At 38.8% G+C, this 20414-nt stretch overlaps 1 pseudogene; it reads right to left on the bottom strand.

Annotated features, from left to right (window-relative positions):
- Window positions 1-9040: 9040 nt before the first annotated feature.
- Window positions 9041-14988, bottom strand: LOC114213014 (protein SET pseudogene; annotated as a pseudogene).
- Window positions 14989-20414: the final 5426 nt, after the last annotated feature.

Raw genomic sequence — 20414 nt, 5'->3', positions numbered from 1 at the left:
CAACTTGTGCCCTCATATATCTAGATTACTTTCCGTATCAGTACATATAGATGAACTTATTCTTGTTTATACCCTGCATAGTATTCAGTTGGACGTATCATAATTTATTTCCTCAGTTTCCAATTATTCACTTTCAAATTGTGCTGAAATGAATTTCAGATGTAGTGTATTTGTGAGAAGATCTGCAAAATCAATTTCTAGAGTCAATTAAGTCTGTGATAGATATTGCTTAATTTTTCCTACCATCCTTCCATTCCCACAAAATCGTTGTGTTGTATTTATATTTTGAAGAGTATTTTGCTAATTGAAAAACATACATATGACTTTATGGGGCGGCAATTATTACACAATTGAAATTGAAAAATATTACTCTGTTATCTTTGAATTACTGCTGTGTTGGAGACTACCAAAATCACCTGGTCAAAAGCAGTGTAAAACAATGATTACCTACCCTGACTTATCAATTGAATTAGTTGGAGATCTAAAATATCTCAGATTTCTGTGCCCTAACCTGCAACTACCAAAGCAGAATCTCCAAAAATGGGACCCAGGAAACATTTCAAACAAGCATATGAGCCATTGTTGTTCAACAAGAACATAACATGAACCACAAATGCGAGTTGCATATGTAGTTTTGAATAGTGTAGTAGCCACATTTTAAAAAATAAAAAGAATCAGAAATTCTAATACATTTTTTAACCCAATATAGCCAAAATATTTTCATTTCAACATATGATTAGTACAAGTTATTGAGATATTTTACATTCCTTTTTTGCGTTCCTTGCAATCCAGCGTGTATTTTACAGTCACAGCACAATTTGGTTTGACTGTCCCTATTTCAAGTGCCTCATTACCATATGGCAAGTGGCTACTGTATTGGACAGCACAGGTCTACAGACATTCATATACGTATAGAAGTTTGAGAACCACTGTTTTAGGGTAATTGTGGTACTGCATACCTGAAACATATTCCAGTCTTTAAAAAAAAAACCAAAAAACAAAAAACCTTCTGTATCAACTTTTGACTCAAACTAATAATTAACAAATGCAGAATGAAATGATTCCCAACTTCCCTGTTAACAACACTGCCCTCCAGTGAACATGGGCAATGACTGTGAGGCAGGTACACAACTCATTCAAGGAGTTTATCTCGTCAAGGAACATAGAAACATACTGGGAGATGAAGCCATCAGTCATTGCTCCTTACACCTAAAACAGTCAAGCAAATTGCTACCAAATATTTGAAGTGATTTAAGAAAGACCATATAAAGGTCAGAACTGAAATTAAATATGTATGCTTCAGTATGCTAAAAATAAGTTTTCATATTCTTAACACACTTTTAGATACAATCATCGTTTTAATAATTTTTTGGAAGAAATGTTCACTGAGCCCCTGGTGCATGCCATGTGCATCAGGGAAAGCTAATAAGAATACACAGAAGTCCTTGTCCTTCCCTGAGTTTATAGTTTAGTAAGAAGTGTCTGTCTAACTTTAGATACCTCTGCTTTAAAAAGTAGTCATTAAAGACTTGGATAAGATCATAATGTGAACCAAATAGTGTTTTTGAGGAAAGATTAAAAGCAGAGGTTAGAAATTGGTACAGTCATTTAGATGAAATATTGTGAAGGACACCATTATAATTTTGGCCATGGAATTGGATGGCAGGGAAGAAAACACACAGAACTTAGGTGCTGTTAGGTTCTTCTGCACTTTAGCTTATGTAATCTTCAGATAATCCTGGTATGTATTTTTAACCTTGCAGTGGAGATGGAAAAAGTGAGGCATAGAGATTTCAGTTAACTAACATTAAACATAAAAGTCTTTCTTTTCCCAAATTCATAATGTCATGAAGGCATGATATTGCTGTGTTGAAGGAAGAAGTAGCAGGATGTGATGAGATGTGGGAGCAGTATGGAGTCTGGGCAGCCAAGAGAACAGCAACTCCATTGGGAGGAAGAGGGAAGTCAGTTACTGATTTGGGAGAAGGGAAAAGATTCATTTTCTCTTGTGTTAAATATGGGGTGGATCATTGCGTTACATATCCAATGGATCATCAGAAATGTAGAAATGAAGCCCAAGAGAAAATTCAGAGCTAGAGAAGGACAAACGAATGTAGAGAGGATGATTGAAGTTTTGTGCATGGACAAGTGTGGGAAGAAAAGAGAAAAGTGCCAACTGCAGTAGTCTAGAACCAGTGCCATAGTGTGTGCAGATACCTTACAGTAGACAACTTTTGAAAACATTTCAGTACACACAAAGATCTGGATAGATAATGCATGAGAATAAAGTTCACTATTACAACTTTGGCTAAAAATCATAGTAGAAGTATGTATGCCATGTGAGGTAGTGTAAGCATAATTATTCCAAAGCAGAAAAAAAAAGATCAAACTTCAAAAATTAGAATGAAAGAATCTTAGTGTAATGTTCTTTTTTCCAGTTTCTAAACTGAACTAGTCAGTAAAGTCTAGGTTTGATGGCAGAACAGAAAAATGTGAATTGAAGAAAATCTTGTGAATACTCTATGAAATAGTAAAGTGTTAAGTTCATGAGATAAAGAGCTTAAATTAGGGGAAAAGCCTTATATATGTGGAAATGTCAAGGACAGTTTGATACATGAGTCTAAAATTCAGAGGAGAGGTCAGGGCTTGAGTGTCATTGGCATGAGTAAGATATTTAAAGCATGACACTGAGATCATCAGGGAAAGAGTATAAATAAAGAGGAGAAAGCCCAGGACAGAGCAGAACCTTGGTGCACTGCTTAGTTTAGAGTTCTAGTAGAGAAGGAAGTGCCAGCAAAGGAGACCCCTTAGAGGTAAAACTGGAGAGTGTGATATCTTGGAAATGAAGTGAAGAAGGAGAGAGATACGTGATTTGGAATGCTCCTGAAAGGTCAGGTATGATAACAGAAACGACCGTTGGGTTTGGCAACATGAAGAACACAGTCTCAGCGAGTAGTGATGATGGAAGCCCAGTTGAAGAAGACTGAGGAGAAAATGAGATGAGAAGGCAGAAATGGGTCAGTAGCTGGAGAGGGTCATAGGTCAAGGGACTGCTTTTTTAAGGCAAAAAAAAAAAAAGTTGTAGGAGCAAAATCCTTGAGAAGAGGAGATCCTTTCCAGAATGCAGATGGAGGTCTTTGATTGGAACAAGAACAATTCATCTGTTTTATTTGTTAAAACGGTGTTGGGAAGGGCAGTCATGCACAGCCCATTGACCCTTGCATAACTGCATAAGTGTGCCTAGGGCCTGGAACATTTTCTTTCATGGAGATAAGGAGTCCTACCAGCCTGCTCTGGGCATTTGGACTTGTCTGGGACTCTTTCCCTATTCAGGATTTGATATGTACCTCTTTTTTCTGCTTAAAACATGTACATCATTTGGCACCTGGCCAACCCCATTGCTATATCTGTTCCTGCTGAGAAGGGAAGGGCATTCTTTACGTGCCGCATAAAAAGATTGAGTACAGATCACCTCATTGAGTCATCTTCAGGGCAAGATGCACTGGCCATGATGGGCTGGCAGTCACTGTTGAAGCTGATCTTGCTTGATCTCTTCTTTGTGAATAAAGTGTCGTTCCATCCAGTGTCTGTGTGAGTCATGTCTTTCTTGGCAATGCCAACACCTGCAAACTGCAGTAGGCTGACATCTTGCTATTGCTTTTCCTGGTGGTTGGCAACAGATGTTAGTTGCTTGACAGTTTAGGGCAGTGAGCAGGGTCACCAACAATGTTAGTACATGATGCAGATGCATGGCGTTCATCAGTCCAGCCATCCCAGGGTGGTGTCAGCTCCCGAGGGGGGCTGACCTAGTACTGGGCTCTCTCTGGCTGAATGGGAATAAATGAGATGTAGACAATTACCCTATCAACAAGGATAAACTGGGATGATGGATAAGGGCAGAAATGCAAGAGGTGGGCCCTAAAAAAATCTGGGAAATTAACCTGGCTTCTGGCCACCTTCACACTCTGTCACTGTCCTCTAGCTCCCACATGCAGAAGCTGCAGATGACACCCAAGGGGAATCAAAGGCCCCTGTGTAGAAAGCTTTGCTTGATCCAAATCGCTTAAAAGCCCCAAGTAAGACTTTGTTTTCACTAAATGCAAACCACCAATGATGTTGCTGAAAATGAAACTGTTGAAATGAGGTCCGTTTCAGAGAGTGAAATACAAAAACTGAAAGATATGGGCAGAGGCCAGGAGAGTCTTGTACAGGTTGGTTGGTGCCCCTGTTTGATGAGAAGGCCTTGCAGACCCAAATGTCTCAGGCTCAGTGGTGCAGTTGAAGCTAACTACTGACCTCTTGCTGCAATGCATTTTTTGCCTGCATTGAATAAGGCAACAAACAGGACAGAGAGATAAGTCCATGTCACTCTTGATGCAGATTGCAAGGAGTATGAGAACAGTATTCTCAACTATAGGACTTCCCTAAGACTAAGACACTCTGGAAAATCATTCATAAAGCCTGCATTTCAGGTAAAAGCCATAGACACCTGATTATATGACCCTGTCTCTGGGGACATGGATGATGCATTGGAGGCCTTCATGCAATAAGGCCTTTCCCAGTGGAAGACCCTGCTATCACTACTGTTGTCTCTGAAATGACCGTGGGGGCAACAATGGAAAAGCTCCACTCAAAAGTCTTGCTTGGGATAAAAAACAATAAAATGACTTCAATCATCCTGGGTCTTGTTCTCATAGAGACCTTGATGAAGTGCTGCCTCAAAATTACAGGTAGGCTCTGCAGGCAAACTGCATCCATATAGATTGTTCAAGGGCCCAATTAGATCCAGCTCTACCTCCAAATTTGGGGCAGACAGTGGTCCTATCAGATTTTATGCACTTTATCTGCTATTTAAGCAGCTGAACAATGGTTGGGGGGTGGACCATTGAGAAAGGCAGTCATGCACAGTCTCTTGACCCTTGTGTGGCAGCATAACAGTGTGCCTTGGACCTGGAACATTTCTGGACATGGAGATGAGCCCTCATACTCAGTACTGGGTGTATAGATTTGTTTGGGAGTATCTTTCCCTGTTCCTGATTTGATATTTACTTTGTTCTGCCTAAAGTGTGTGCATCATATGGCACCTGGCCAACCCTACTGCTATTTTTGTTCTGGCAGGGAGAGGTGGGGATCCTTCACCTGCAGCACAGGAGGGGTGTGTATAGATCATCTGTGCATCAACTGTGGGGTGAGAAGCGCTGGCCATCGGGGACTGATGCTCACTATTGAGGCTGATTTTGCTCTGCTTCTTGTGTGAGTAAAGTGTTACATCCAGTGCCTGTGTGAGTCATATTTCTTGATGACCCTGATACCTGCAAAGCATGCAGTGGTTGACATCCTGGGGCTGCGGCTTCTGGTAGTAAGCAGTAGATGTCTCTTGCTCCACAGCAGGAAATACAGGTACAGATAATGCAGGTCCTGACTCACTGTTTGTATTTTCTCAAATAATCATGAGGCAAGGTCATCAAGTGAGAATGGAAAATAATGAGGTACAAAAGGTTTAGGAAAAGGATATGTGAAATTGTCAGTCTGCAGAGTAAAAAAAGGCAGACCAAGGAAGTGAAGTAGGACTGGTTGCCAGAGTTGTGTGCCCATGACATGTATGGCCATAAATTTATTATGAATAAAGTTTTAAGCTTTCCTTTTCTAGAAATATTCAGACACTTGGGTGCAGGTATGGAGTAGGTGGGATTAATTAGGGTTAAAGTTTTGCCAGGCAAGATAAGGAAGAAAGGACTAAAGAGTTAAGAGTGTTTGCAAGGAAATGATTTGAATAAAAAACAAGGAAATATAAACTGGGTAAAGGGATGATTTGTAGTGAGGAAGAGATGGTGTCTGTGGACTGGAGATTTCATTAAGTCCAAGGAAGAGTTGAAGTGGGAAGACTAGAAATGATAGGAAACGGGAGCATTAGAGAATAGGGTTCTGGAATTTGAGATTTTAGAGGTAGTATAATTGTTGGTAAAGATGGAGTCAACAGTGTTACCCCAGGATGGGGTGGTTGAGCTGGAAGAATGAAATGATCATTGGAGGGAAGGAGGATGAGAAACTGAGAATGTAAGGTATTAGGTGAATCATCACTGTGGCTGTTAACATTGTAATTGATAAGAGTGGTGGTGAGAATAAAGACAAACAGGTGCTAGAGTCATCAGTGGATGAGGGGGTGTGATGCAGGGGTTTGAAAGATGACGGTAACAAGGACAAGAAGCTAGTGTTAAAATCTATTGGCTCACTTCAAAGATTATGGGGCTTTGGCAGGAGGAGAGTGGGGGTAAGATTTGGGAGCTACAACAAAGAACAAGGGGAGCACTCCACCTCCAGGCCTGTTTTACATAGGTGGTTCAGTTTGGGACATTTAAAGTTTGAGATGTTTGTAGACATCCCATACAAAATACCAAGTATGCAATTGAATAAACAAGCCTAGAATTTGGGAGAAAGGTGAAGGGTGGAGATACGCATTTGGGATTCGTACTACAAATTCATCAGTTTTGGCTACCTGGCATCCACAGGATCCTTTTCCAAGTTCTCTTAGTTTTTTTGTGGATCCATCCTTCATTTACTCTCAGCTCATATTATTTGGATGCAACTACTCACTCTCAGCTCTAGGGTAGGGCCTGATTGGCTTAACCACTCCAGTCCTACCCACCTGGCTACAGCGATTGGTCTGCAGGTAGAAACAACCCAGTTTGGGCCAGTGAGAGTCAGATTTAACTTTTTTGTCCAACTGTTGAGAAAGAGTCCATATTGCATATTTGAGGATGTAAAATCTGGAAGTGCTACAACCATCTCTCTCTCTCTTTTTTTTAAAGATTTTTTTTATTTATTTGAGAGAGAGAGAGAATGAGAGATAGAAAGCACGAGAGGGAAGAGGGTCAGAGGGAGAAGCAGGCTCCTCGCTGAGCAGGGAGCCTGATGCAGGACTCGATCCCGGGAGTCCGGGATTATGACCTGAACCGAAGGCAGTCGCTTAACCAACTGAGCCACCCAGGCATCTCTCTCTTTTTTTAAATTGAAGTATAGTTGACGCACGGTGTTCCACTAGTTTCGGGGGGATAGCATAGTGATTCAACAAGTCTATATGTTATGCTATGCTCACGACAAGTGTAACTACCCTCTGTCACCATACAACACCATTACAGTACCATTGACTGTATTCCCTGTGCTGTATACCATTCATCCCTATGACTTATTCATCCCATAACTGAAAGCCTGTACTTCCCACTCCACCCATTTTGCCTCTCTCCCAACCCCCTCCCCTCTGGCAACCATCAGTTTATTCTCTGTATTTATGGGTCTGTTTCTGCATTTTGTTTGTTCATTTATTTTGTTTTTATAGATGCCACATATAAGTGAAATTGTGTGGTATTTGTCTTTGTCTGACTTATTTCACTTAGCATAATGCCCTCTAGGTCCATCCATGTTGTTACAAATGGCAAGATCTCATTCTTTTTTATGGCTAATGTTGCATTGTGTATATATAGATATCTATCTATCTATATATATATCACATCTTCTTTATCCATTCATCTATTGATGGACACTTGGGTTGCTTCCATATCTTGGCTATTTTAAATAATGCTACAATAAATGGATATTTGAATTATTGTTTTTGTTTTTTTTTCTATATTTGAATTAGTGTTTTTGTTTTCTTTGGGTAAATACCTAGCAGTGGAATCACAGGACCACATGGTATTTCTATTTTTAATTTTTTGAGGAACTACCACACTGTTTTCCATGGTGGCTGTACCAGTTTACATTCTCACTAACAGTGCATGAGGGTTCTTTTTTCTCTAAATCCTGCTACAACCATCTTTTGACCACAAGAGGAGAACCTCTTTGAGAATTATGTTAACACACAGAGGGGAAGAGAGTAGGGCTGAGTTGAGAGGCAGAGAGAATTGGGTTGTAGGGATATCATTTGAACATGATTGATTTTTATGGCACTGGAGTTTAGCCTTTCCTCAGTCAAATCAGGTTGTGTTCAGTTATCTATTGCTGGTTAATAAACCATACAAACCCGGTGCTTACAACAAAAACAATTATTATTTCTCATGATTCTGTGGGTTGACTGGGTAGTTTTTCTGATTGGGCTTATTCATGCTGAGGTGTTCGGTTAACAGATCTGCTGGGGGTGAGGCTCAGCTGGGACATCCAGGACGGCTGGTCCTCTCTCCACATGGTATTTCATTCTGGATGTCTTCATGGCGTAGACATGTCAGGGCAGTATTCCAAGAGGCCACCTATTAAACTTTTGCTTGTATCGTGTATGCTGATGTTCTGTTGATCATATCAAGTCATATGGCCAAGCCCAGGGTCAATATAAGGGGAGGTGAACAAGGGTGTGGATCCTCAGAGGTATGATTTGCCAGGATCATTACTGAAATGATCTATGACAATCTGCTTCTCCTAATTCTTTTTTTTTTTTTTAAGAGAGAATGTGGGGGAAAGGGGAGGGGCAGAAGGAGAGGGAGAAAGAGAATCAAAAGCAGGCTCCACACCCAGTGTGGAGTCCGACTCGGGGCTCAGTCTCATGACCCTGAGATCATATAAGCTGAACTGAAAGAGTTGGTTGCTTAACCAGCTGAGCCACCCAGGTGCCCCCTGCTTCTACTAATTCTTTTTTTTTTTGTACACATTTAGTTTTATTGTAACAAAGCAACTTGTACACTTTTAACGTTTAAAACTGAGCATCATCTTTCCTTTCCAGTGAAACAAAAAGAAAATTTAAAAATAAACAGGAACAAAATTACAATAGAGAATGTCAATTCCAAATAAGATCCTACAGGTTCTGCTGATTCTCCCATCGAGTGGCAGGGCTCAAGTCATCATTAGGAGAGAGTTTTATTTTAAAAGTGTCATCTTAAACTGCAAGGATGTCCGTTAAACATCACAATTAAACATGCCAAAGGAGAAGCCATGTTGTCAAAATGCCCACTTAACCCATCCAAACATCTCAAACCCACCCTTTGCTGTCCTTCTATAACCCCATTTTTTAAAGTTTTTTTTCTCTTTTTTAAACAAGAGAAAGTAGACAGGTACATGTTGGTAAATGCTAACTGTCCATATTCACATAGAGACACAGTGTAATCTCTGAGCCCAATATACAGAGAAAGGAGGAAAAAAGCTAGAATTCTATGCACTACTACACAGGGGCCTACCACCCTCCAGCTTCCAGCAGAGCTAAGGGAGCAGAAGGTTTTTCTTTTTTCCCACAGAGCACGGTGGTGTTGATTCCATAAAGTTTTTGTTGAGACAGGAAGGGATAAAAATGAATTTGGAACAGAAAGGGGTAGAGATTCTTTTCCCACTGTATTCTGCTCAAGGTATTTCCCCCCAAAATAAGTTGAGAACCATGGTATAAAGGGAGAGAAAAGAGACTTCAAAAAACAGGGTGAATGAGCACAAGAGGAGGAAAAAAAAAAAAAAGACGGCAACTTGCTCCCAGGGACTGAAGAAAATTAAAAAAGGAAGGTTGGAATCCATCAGTGTTCCATTAGTCATCTTCTCCTTCATCCTCCTCTCCTTCCTCCCCCTCATCATCATCTTCATCTTCTTCACCTTCATCCTCATCTCCTTCTTCATCGATGTCTTCCAATCCTTCTTCTTCTTCATCATCATCATCATCTTCTTCTCCTTCCCCTTCTTCATCATCCATGTCGGGAACCAAGTAGTACTGTAACGGATTTGGCCAAATATCATCTTTGATGACCTCTCCTAACTCATCTGCACCTGCATCAGAATGGTCAGTAAACCAGGTGAAGAAGCTCTCTGGTTCCTCATGCTGTCTCTTCCTGCTGGCTTTATTCTGTGTTTGACTTGAACGTTTCGTCAAATCCTTTCCAGATTTCCATTTGATTTCGGTGGACTTTGAAGATGGATCACCACTCTCATTCAGATGAAATTCTTTGGAGAGAACTTTATTTTCGAAGTAAGGGTTTTCATCAAAATAAAAATCTATTCTGTAACCTGATTTAATATCTTCAAATTCTGTCACTTCAACTCTTGTCAAATAATGCAGCGCCTCTTCATCCTCCTCCCCAAGCAGTGCAGACACTTGTGGATGGTTGACAAATGTTGTTACCCAAAAATTGGGGATTTTGGCGATCAATTCCGACCTCTTCTGAAAAAATGGTTGGCGGAGTTTGTTATATTTCTGTTCTACTTTCAAAATCTCCTCACTGGCTTGTTCGTTAAGTCTGTCTATTTCATTTTGTACTTCATCAATATGTTCAATTGCTTCTTGCTGTTCTTTTTCTGAGGTCTCCTCGGCCTCGTCGTGGTTGGAGTTGAGCTCCTTTTTACTGACTTTGGCCGCCGCGCCGACTTGGTGCTGCTCCGCGGTCGGGGCGGGGCGGGGGGGGGGGGGAGCGGGGAGGGGGAGAGAAGGGAAGGCGAAGGGGGCGGGCAGCGGCTTCCCCTCACGCCACACGCGCGGGCGCTCGCTCGGTCCGGCCGCCTCCTCTGCTTCTACTAATTCTTAAACCCCTTGAAGCTCCTTCATGGACCAAAGGGATACATCAACCTCACTTGACCTCATTATAAAAAAATCTGCTACGGGGGCACCTGAGTCGATTAAGCATTGGACTTTTGGTTTGGGCTCAGGTCATGATCTCAGGTTCCTGGGATTGAGCCCTGCATCCGGCTTCACACTGAGTGTGAAGTCTGCTTGAGATTCTCTCTCCCTCTGCCCTCCTGCTCATGCTCTCTCTCTCAAGTAAATAAATCTTTGAAAAAAATATCTGCTATGCTAACTCTCTTACATTTCCCACTAGAGCCATTCCTTAAACTTTTCCACCTGCTTTTTGCTCTGGGAAGCTAACCTAAATGGATTGTATCAATAAATTCCTTGTCCTCTGGTTTCTCACTGGTTTGGGCCAGTAGGGAATCCCAGCAGGAGATCAGAGGGAAGAGGGAGTTGCTGTTGGCCTCCACTAAAGGGGTAACTTTTTTTAAAGTGGCCCACTTCACCCCTCTCTTTCTTCCCTTGCCCCTTTAGACCCAAGGCTTAACTGTCCAAGATACTCTTCTTTTTGGTTTTCCTACATCTTGCCTACCTTGTAAAGCTTATTTTGAACTTTTCTCAAGTTACTTATATGTTTTCTGTTGGGACCCTGAATAAAATTTACCTATAAAATACTATTTTGATGAGCTCCAATTAAGTACACTTAAAAGTACACATGCCACTTATGTATATGATAAAGGATATTCTAGTCTTGTCAACTTTGCGAAAGTGAATTAATATTTTGGTTTCTGTACACCAGCTTTACCTGGTGGCTAGTGTCTATTTTTTTTTTTTTACCCCATTCTCCAAGATTATGTAACATTGTCTAAATGAAAGCTGGCTTTCAGTGTATCTGTGAGAAGCATATTACAACTGTCCATTCTACTGTAGCTCCTTACAAATAAATTATAGTCAGTATTAAATAAGATGTTCAGATAATTCTTAAGCACTGTTTAGAAGGGCTGCAGGCAAATGATTGCCTAGAAACAGATTGGGAAATTTTATAATAACTGAATCCCATACCTTGTCAGTAAATTTTATATAATTGCTGTTAGCTGTCATTTTATGATAACTTCAGGGACATAAGTCCTAGCATCCTAAATTTTCAAAGTCAGGTTTGTAAGCAGGTGTTATATCAATACTTTCACCCTTTAGCTTTATTTCTTATTTATCTATTATTATTTTTAAAAGATTTTATTTATTTGTTAGAGACACATGAGAGAGGGAACACAGGCAGGGGTAGTGGTAGAGGGAGAAGCAGGCTTCCCGTGGAGCAGGGAGCCCTATATGGGACTCGATCCCAGGACCGTGGCCTGAGCTGAACACAGATGCTTAACGACTGAGCCACGCAGGTGTCCCACCCTTTAGCTTTATAATATACAGTCATGTGTTATGTATTTTAAACTCTGGTTTTAGAGAATTTAGTAATTCTCTAAAGGACAAACAGCTAATGGCAAACAGCTAGTACAGATTTCTTAAAGATATTTTGGAAGGATGAAATCATGGCTGTTGTATGTTGTATGTTGTTAAAATAATTTCCCAGCTCACTACTAAGTTTTGACAGTTATCTTTTATCATACAACCAGTGTAATGATTGACTATATTTTGTAAGTACTTCAGTATCAAATATCATGAATGGCTGAGCAGTTTCTGGGGGGTTGGGAATTAAAGTGGAGTTGGGAATTGGCTACAGTATATGGCCTCCCTGATGTACGATGTACATGTTTACTTAGCTCTCCTCACACTAGTACTTTTCTGGGATGTTCTCAACAGTCTGTTTCAGGTATATGGAGGAACCTGAAATGGCATGTACTATTGCAGGGCAAGGCCATGGATCAGAAGTCTTTATCTCAGAAATATTATTTAATGGTCTGTCGTAGAAATAATTTTTCTACCTCATATTATGTAGGTAATTAGAGCTTGTCAACTTTGAAAATGATTATACAATGAAGGTATTGAAATGGAAGGAAACAGAGTTTATTTCTGGGAGATACTTATGTATAAGAATAGAAAATAAAGATAACCTTTTAAGAAAGACATATTGAAAATCAACTTATTTGGAAAGAGTGATTAAATTCAAAGATTCACTAACCATGATATACATTATGAATAGACCTTATATATTTTTACTGCATGCTCTGAAGATAAAGATCTTCAACACATACATATCATTCTGAGAATTAGGAGATCTGCTTGAGCAAATATAAAATCTGTATTGAAAAACTAAAGAACAATACGGGTGCCTGGGTGGCTCAGTCAGTTAAACGTCTGCCTTAAGCTCAGATCATGGTCTCAGGGTCCTGGGATGAGCCCTGCATCAGGCTCCCTGCTCAGTGGGGAGTCTGCTTCTCCCTCTCCCTTTGTGCCTCCCCTCTGTTCGTGTTCTCTGTCTCTCTCTCAAATAAATAAATAAAATCTTTGAAAAAAAAAAGAAAAACTAAAGAACGATAGTATAAGCTGTAACTCTTTGGCATTTCAAGGAAGTCATGTGGAGACAAATCTGATGGAGATGTTTCTTAGAGTATTTAACACATTAAGGGCCAGTCTACTGATTTTTATTCATTAGAATAAAGATGTGGGATAATGATAGTGAAGGCCACACTGTATTTTTTAATATGTCAAATTTTTGCCCTGTTTGAAGGCCTGAAGTTGTTGGGGATTTAGTTGAGACTACTTTGGCTCATTATACCTAGCAGAGAATGTTTCTAGGCCCTTGTCACATATCAGTTGGGGGCCGTGTTGGTGAAGTACAGTGGGTTAGTTTCATTCCCTCTGACTCTTAGATTCTGGCTGCTGGGAAGAAGAGAGGGCCAAGTTAGTTTTTTGTAAAAGAGGTGGGAAGAGTGCCTGGGAGGCTCATATGGTTGAGCATCTAGCTTTTGATCTCAGCTCTGGTCTTGATCTCAGGGTCATGAGTTTGTGAGTTTGAGCTCCACGCTGGGCATAGAGTCTACTTAAAAAAAAAAAAAGAGTGAAGTGGGAGAGAATTACCTATATTGTGCCAGTCTATGGTCTCTTGATTATTTTCTTACCCCTTGTTCCCAGTTTTAGGAAAAATAGAATGACTTCTCACAAACTGTTTACAAGATACATCCTTTTAAAATCCATTTTCAGACACTTCCACCATTTGACAGTTTTTCATCCTTTAAATTTTTGCACTAGAACCTTAAATATAGATGTTCCTATTATTTTGAAATATTTGCAATAACCTAACATCTGTTTCTCTGTTTTACATATCAAGTGATCTCTAAAGTGGATTCTCAAGTATTTACAGCTGCAGGTATCTTACATGGTAAATGGAAATTGCCTTGGCATTCAGGGGATATGTGATACGTGGTTAGTTTTATGCTCTAACTTGGCTGGGCCATAGTACCCAAATATTTCATCAGACATTCTTCTGAATGTTTCCGTGTAAGAGTTTTTTGGATGAGATTAACATTTAAATCAGTGGACTTTGAGTAAAGTAGATTACCCTCCATAATGTGGATAAGTCTCATCCAATCAGTTGAAGGCCTTAATTGAACAAAAACTGACCTCTCCAGAACAAGAACGAATTCTCCCAGCAGAACTGCCTTTGGGCTAGAACTGCAGTTCTTCTGGGTCTTCAGCCTACTGGCCTACACTGTAGATGTCACTCTCTCTCTCTGTATACGTAAGTGAATTTATTTTTATTTTTTTATTTAAATTCAATTAGCCAATGTGTAGTACGTCATTAGTTTCAGATGTAGTGTTCACTGATTCGTTAGTTGCACATAACACCCAGTGCTCATCATATCACGTGCCCTCAATGTCCATCACCCAGTTACCCCATCTCCCCATCCACCTCCCCTTCTGCAACCCTCAGTTTGTTTCCCAGAGTCAAGAGACAAACCAATACTCATGGTTTGTCTCCCTCTCTGATTTCTTCCCATTCAGTTTTCCCTCTGTTCCCCTATGATCCTCTGCACTATTTCTTATATTCCACATATGGGTCCATATGATAATTGTCTTTCTCTGACTGACTTATTTCGCTTAGCATAATACCCTCCAGTTCCATCCACATCAATGTAAGTGGTAGGTATTCATCCTTTTTGATGGCTGAGTAATATTCCATTGTTGTATACATATATAAATATATCTAGATAGATATCTATACTTAGATAGCTAGATATATTTATACTCTGTATTTCCTATTGGTTTTGTTTTTTTGGAGAACCCTAATGCATATGATTTCTTTTTTTTTTTTGCAGATGAAGGTATCTTTTTATTTTTTGAAAACAAAATGAAATTTTGCATTCATTAATTAGCAGACTTTAAGTGCCTAATATGTGCAAGGCTGTGTGCTGGGCGACGACAGTACATTGGCTAAACTGGCTCCCTGTCTGTAAGTAAGCACCTTTTCGAGGGGGGGATGAGGCAGAGGCTGGAAGCTGACAAATAAATACTCCATTACAGTATAGTAGTCCTGCCTTATCCCCGTTTCACTTTCGGTGGTTTCAGTTACCCATGGTCAACCGTGGCCTGGAAGCAGATGATTTTTCTGACATATTGTCAGAAGGTCAGTAGTAGCCTAACACTGTGTCACAGTGCCTATGTCATTACCTCCCATCTCATCGCATAGGCATTTATTATTTCGCATCATCACAAGAAGGGTGAATTCAGTATAATACATTTTGAGAGAGAGAAATCACCTTCATGTAACTTTGATGACAGTATATTGTTATAGATTCTATTTTTAGTTATTAATCTCTTAACTGTGCCTAATTTTATAAATTAAACTTTATGATATGTATGTATGTACGTATATATAGGGAAAAGATATAGTATACCCATGGTTTAGTACTCTGCAGTTTCAGGCATCTACTGCATATGATTTATTTCTATTTGCTGTTCTTTCTTTCTCATTGTTACTGGGACATTTGTCTTTTGCCTTTTATTCTTCTTAATTCTTTCAAAACTCTGCCATCTCTCTTCTTTTTTAAAGATTTTATTTATTTATTTTAGAGAGAGAGAGAGAGAGAGAGCATGTGGGTGGGGGGGAGGGAAAGAAGGATAGGGAGAGAGAGAATCTTAAGCAGACTCCACACTGAGCGTGGAGCCTGTTGCAGGGCTTGATCTCATGACCCCAAGATCAAGACCCAAGCCAAAATCAGGAGTTGGATGCCCAACTGACTGAGCCACCCAGGTGCCCTAAAACTCTGCAGTCTCTTGTGCTGTATTCATAAGGAACTCTAGCTTCTTTTATCTAAATGTCTGTGATAGTTATGAATTTTAGTCCAAATTATTGATATGCAAAGAATGTCACATTCCTTAATTTCTCTAAGACTCAGATCTGCTTTTTTTTTTTTTTAAAGATTTTATTTATTTGAGAGAAAGAGAGAAAAACAGCATGACAGGGGAGAAGGCAGAGTTGAGATTGTTTCTAGAAGCAAATTCCAAAGTTTTCTGGTTATTTGACTAGAATAGAGGAGGGGAAAAATACTTTCAGGTGAGAGAGCAAAGTAATATAACAATGGATTGTCCTATCATGTGTCTATAAAATATTGTTTCCTTATCATTTCTGTTTTTGGTTTTGTACAGATCCCTTTGTCATTATTTTCCATGATTTCTTCCTTAGAATCTTGATTCTTCCCTATTGAAGCACATATTTTTGGTAAGTATGAAATTTGACAACTATAACAGTTTGTGGACATGATGCTTCAGATCTTATCTATTCCCCATTTCAGTTTGTTTGATACTTAGCATTTCTAATTCTTCAACAAATATATATTTTTTTAAATTGTCACTTCCAATTTCTTCTTTAAAGCTCTTCTTTCTGTGTGTGCAATTCTTTTTCTAACTCTTATCTTTGATCTTTACCCTTGGTGATTTGTTTCAGTGATAATGATTATGAAGATGTTTGAGAAATTGTTTCTGTGAAATTTACCGTACAATCAATTTGATTCTGTTTAGTTCACATTCCTGAGGTGAATCTGGAAGGAATTCCAGCCACAAAAGGCTGTCCCAAGGGTGAGTCTCAGGGGAATGGGTTGGATGAGCTTTTCCTGGAACAGTTGGAAGCTTCTCAAGAGGTGGTTGGAGCAGGGGAAGACCAGAAGTCAGTACCAGTCGAAGAATATCAAGCATCAGACCTAAGGAGCAAATTCTAAGCTACAAGCAATAAGTGATGTAAGGATTCAAGAACCAAATTTACCAGGACACTTTACTGTCTGGTTCCTGGGACACCTCTTTTCCTTTGTTCAGAAGATTTCTTCACCACTTTCTCTTCCTTTACCTGTCTCCTAATGTAGACATTCCCCATGGTTTTGTCCTTGGTTCTCTTCTCATACTATTCATTCTTTCTGAGCGGTTTTATTTGTTGAGTATCTTCTATATGCCAGACACTGTTCTAGGAGCAGTGATTGCGGCAGTGACCAGGTCAGACAAGTCCTTCCTCTCGAAGAGCTTTTGTTCTAATGGAAGACACAGTCAGAGAAAGTAAATAATTAAGCAAGGTAATTTCAGATGATAAGTACTAGAAAGAATATAAACAGGATGATTCAATTTAATAGAGAATGGATTCTACAGAGCAGAGGGACCCTTTATGCAAAATGTAGGGGGAAATTGCTCTAAACAAAGGAAATGGTGGAGTTCCAAGACAGAGAGAAGAGTTAATGTAAAATAAAATTGGCATAATCAAGAAACAGAAAGAAAACGAAAGTGACTTGAATGCTTTTTTTTTTTTTAAAGATTTTATTTATTTGAAAGAGAAAGCGAAAGAAAGAGAACAGGAGCAGGGGGAGGGGCAGAAGTAGAGGGAGAAGCAGACTCCCCACTGAGCAGGGAGCCCAGTGCGGGTCTCCATCCTAGGACCCTCGGATCACGACCTAAGCTGAAGGCAGACGTTTCACCACTTAACCGACTGAGCCACCCAGGCGCCCTGACTAGAATGCTTTTTTTTTAAATTTTTAAAATTTTTTTATTTTTTCATGTCATCTTTCATATAATGGGCATTTTTAAATTAATTAATTAATTAATTAATTTGATGTAGTGTTCCATGATTCATTTTAAAGGCTGAGGATGGCAGGAGTTGAGATTGGAAGGAAAGAATTTTTGTTTTGTTGTGAATGTGATGGAAAGCTATTGGAGGGTTTCAGGCAGGAGAGCAACATACTATGATTTACATTTAAACATTTATTTTTTATCTTTTTTATGCCTAACATATTAGAGACTGGAAACTCTATAAAACCAGTGCATACATTAATTAATTATTAAGAGTTAAACATCCTTGTAACTCCCACCTAGGTCAAGATACAGTATTTTGCCAGCTGCCCCAAATGCCCTGTATATGCCTTATCTTAATCACAAACCCCTTTCTACCCACCTAAAAGTAATGACTATCATGAATTTTACAGTAATCAATTCTTTGCTTTCATTATAATTTTATCAGCTATGTATGCATCCCTAAACAGCATTGTTTAGTTCTTTCTTTTAAATCTCTCTTAATCTGTGAGTTCTTCCTCTGTCTCTTTTTATCTTCCCCTCATATTTTATTTGTTGAGGAAATTGAGTCATTTGACCCATATAGTTTCTTACAGTCTTGATTTGTGGATTATATTCTCATAGTATATTTAATACATTACTCAGTCTTACACAGATTTAAAAAGTATATAGTGTCTGATTGTCTCTCTTGATGCTAGCTGATGTTGAAACTCAATGCCTAAATCCATTAATGCTTTAGAAATTATAACATAATTTCTAAACCTCCTTTCCTCATCAAGAATAATCCCAGTCCTCAAGAATATTGGCATGTTATAATATCACATAATTATTTGTTTGTTTTATTCCACATTATATGCAGGGTAGCCTCGGAAAAACAAGTCTCAAAAATACTACCACCACTCATGTGATTGCTGGAAACAAATTATTTTTGGTATGCTCTCCTCATTTCCTCACTTAAAAAAAAAGATGTATAGTACAGCTGCACTGTATCAACATTGTAAACTCATATAACCATTGTATACTATAGTCTCTCATAACCCTCATCTAATCTTAATTCTACAATTAAATAAATATTTAATATTCACCAGTAATTCTTATGTCAATGTTTCTCTAGTCATTATGCTATCTGAAGCTCATTCCCTAGTAGATTTGATAGGAAAGGTTCATGTGAACAATATGAGTTCTTGCATATTGATAACAGTTTACTGTGGCATTTAATTTTGAAAGACAGTTTGGTTGACTTTCAAATATAAAAATTATTGAGCCATACTTTCTTTTCTTGAGTACCCTGTATAAATTATGCCATTTTATTCTGTTGAAATCTACTGACAATTTGAATTTTTTTCCCATTTAAGTGACTTAGCCCTATGTCTATGCCCAAAAGAATTTTTTCTCTTTTTCCTTAAAGCCAGTGATTTTATTCAAGTATTTCTCCCCCACCTCCCTAACTTTATTGAGACATTATTGACATATAACGTTGTGTAAGTTTAAGGTGTACAATATGTTGATTTAATACACTTATATATTGCAAAATGATTACCACTGTACCTGTTAGTGAACACCTTCATCATATCACATAATTATTGTTTCTTTTTTTGTAGTGGAACATTTGAGTTTACTCTCTTAGCAACTTTCAAGTATGTAATACAGTATTATTAAATTATAGTCACCATGCTGTGCATTAGATCCTCAGAACTTATTCATCCTGTAACTGGAAATTTGTACTCTTTGACCAACATCTCCGCATTGTCACCACTCCTCAGTTCCTGGTATTCTAGTCTTTGTCTTATGAGTTCAGCTTTTTTAGGTTCCACATATAAGTGCTATCATATAGTGTTTGTCTTACTCTGGCTTGTTTCACTTAGCTTAATGTCCTCAAGGTCCATTCATGTTATCCCAAATAGCAGGATTTCCTTCTTTCTCATTGCTGAATAATAGTTTATATATATACCACATCTTAATCCATTCATCTGTTGATGAACACTTACGTCGTTTCCATATGTTGGCTATTGTGGATAATGCTGCAGTGAACGTGGGAGTGCAGAATATCCTTTGATATCCTGTTTTCATTTCCTTTGCTTATATACCAAGAAGTAGATAAGTATCATGGGTTCATATGGAAGTTCTATTTCTAATTTTTTGAGACATCTCTATGTTGTTTCCCCTGGTAGCTGCACCAATTTACATTCCCACCAACAGTGCACAGTGGTTCCCTTTTCTCCACCTCCTTACCAACACTTGTTATATCTTGTCTTTTAGTTATAAACATTCTAACAAATGGGAAGTAATATCTTACTGTGGTTTTGATTTGCATCTCCCTGATGATTAATGATGTTGAGCTATTGACCATGGGTATGTCTCCTTTGGAAAAATGTCTATTCAGATCCTCTGCCCATTTTTTCCATCAGATTTTTCTGTTGTTGAGTTGTTTAAGTTCTTTATATATTTTGGTCATTAACCCCTTATCAGATATATGATTTGCAAATGTTTTCTTCCATTAAGCTGCCTTTTCATTTTGTTGGTGGTTTCCTTTGTTATACAAAAGCTTTTTAGTTTGATGTAGTCCCACTTTATTTTTGCTTTTTTTGCCTTTGCTTTCGGTGTCAGATCCAAAAAGTCAATGTCAAGGAGTGTACGGACTATGTTTTCTTCTAGGAGTTTTAATGTCTTTAATCCAGTTTGAGCTGATTTGTGTGCATGGTGTGAGATAATGGTCCAGTTTCATTCGTTTACGTGCGTCTATCCAGTTTTCTCAGCATCATTAATGAAGGGACTATCTTTTCCCATTGTATATTCATGTATCCTTTGTTATAAATTAAGTGACCATATATGTGTGGGGATTTTTGGGGGGGGCTCTCTCCTCTATTCCATTTATCTATGTGTCTGTTTTTGTGCCAGTACTGTACTGTTTTGATTATTGTAGCTTTGTAATGTAGTTTGAAATCAGGAAGTA

This window comes from Eumetopias jubatus, unplaced genomic scaffold, assembly GCF_037043125.1.
Source record: "Eumetopias jubatus isolate StellerSeaLion01/CBP00866 unplaced genomic scaffold, mEumJub1_p1.0 scaffold_6, whole genome shotgun sequence".
NCBI classification, from domain to species: domain Eukaryota; kingdom Metazoa; phylum Chordata; class Mammalia; order Carnivora; family Otariidae; genus Eumetopias; species Eumetopias jubatus.
Note: the sequence above shows the minus strand (reverse complement) of the source record. Positions and strands in the feature narration are given on the sequence as shown.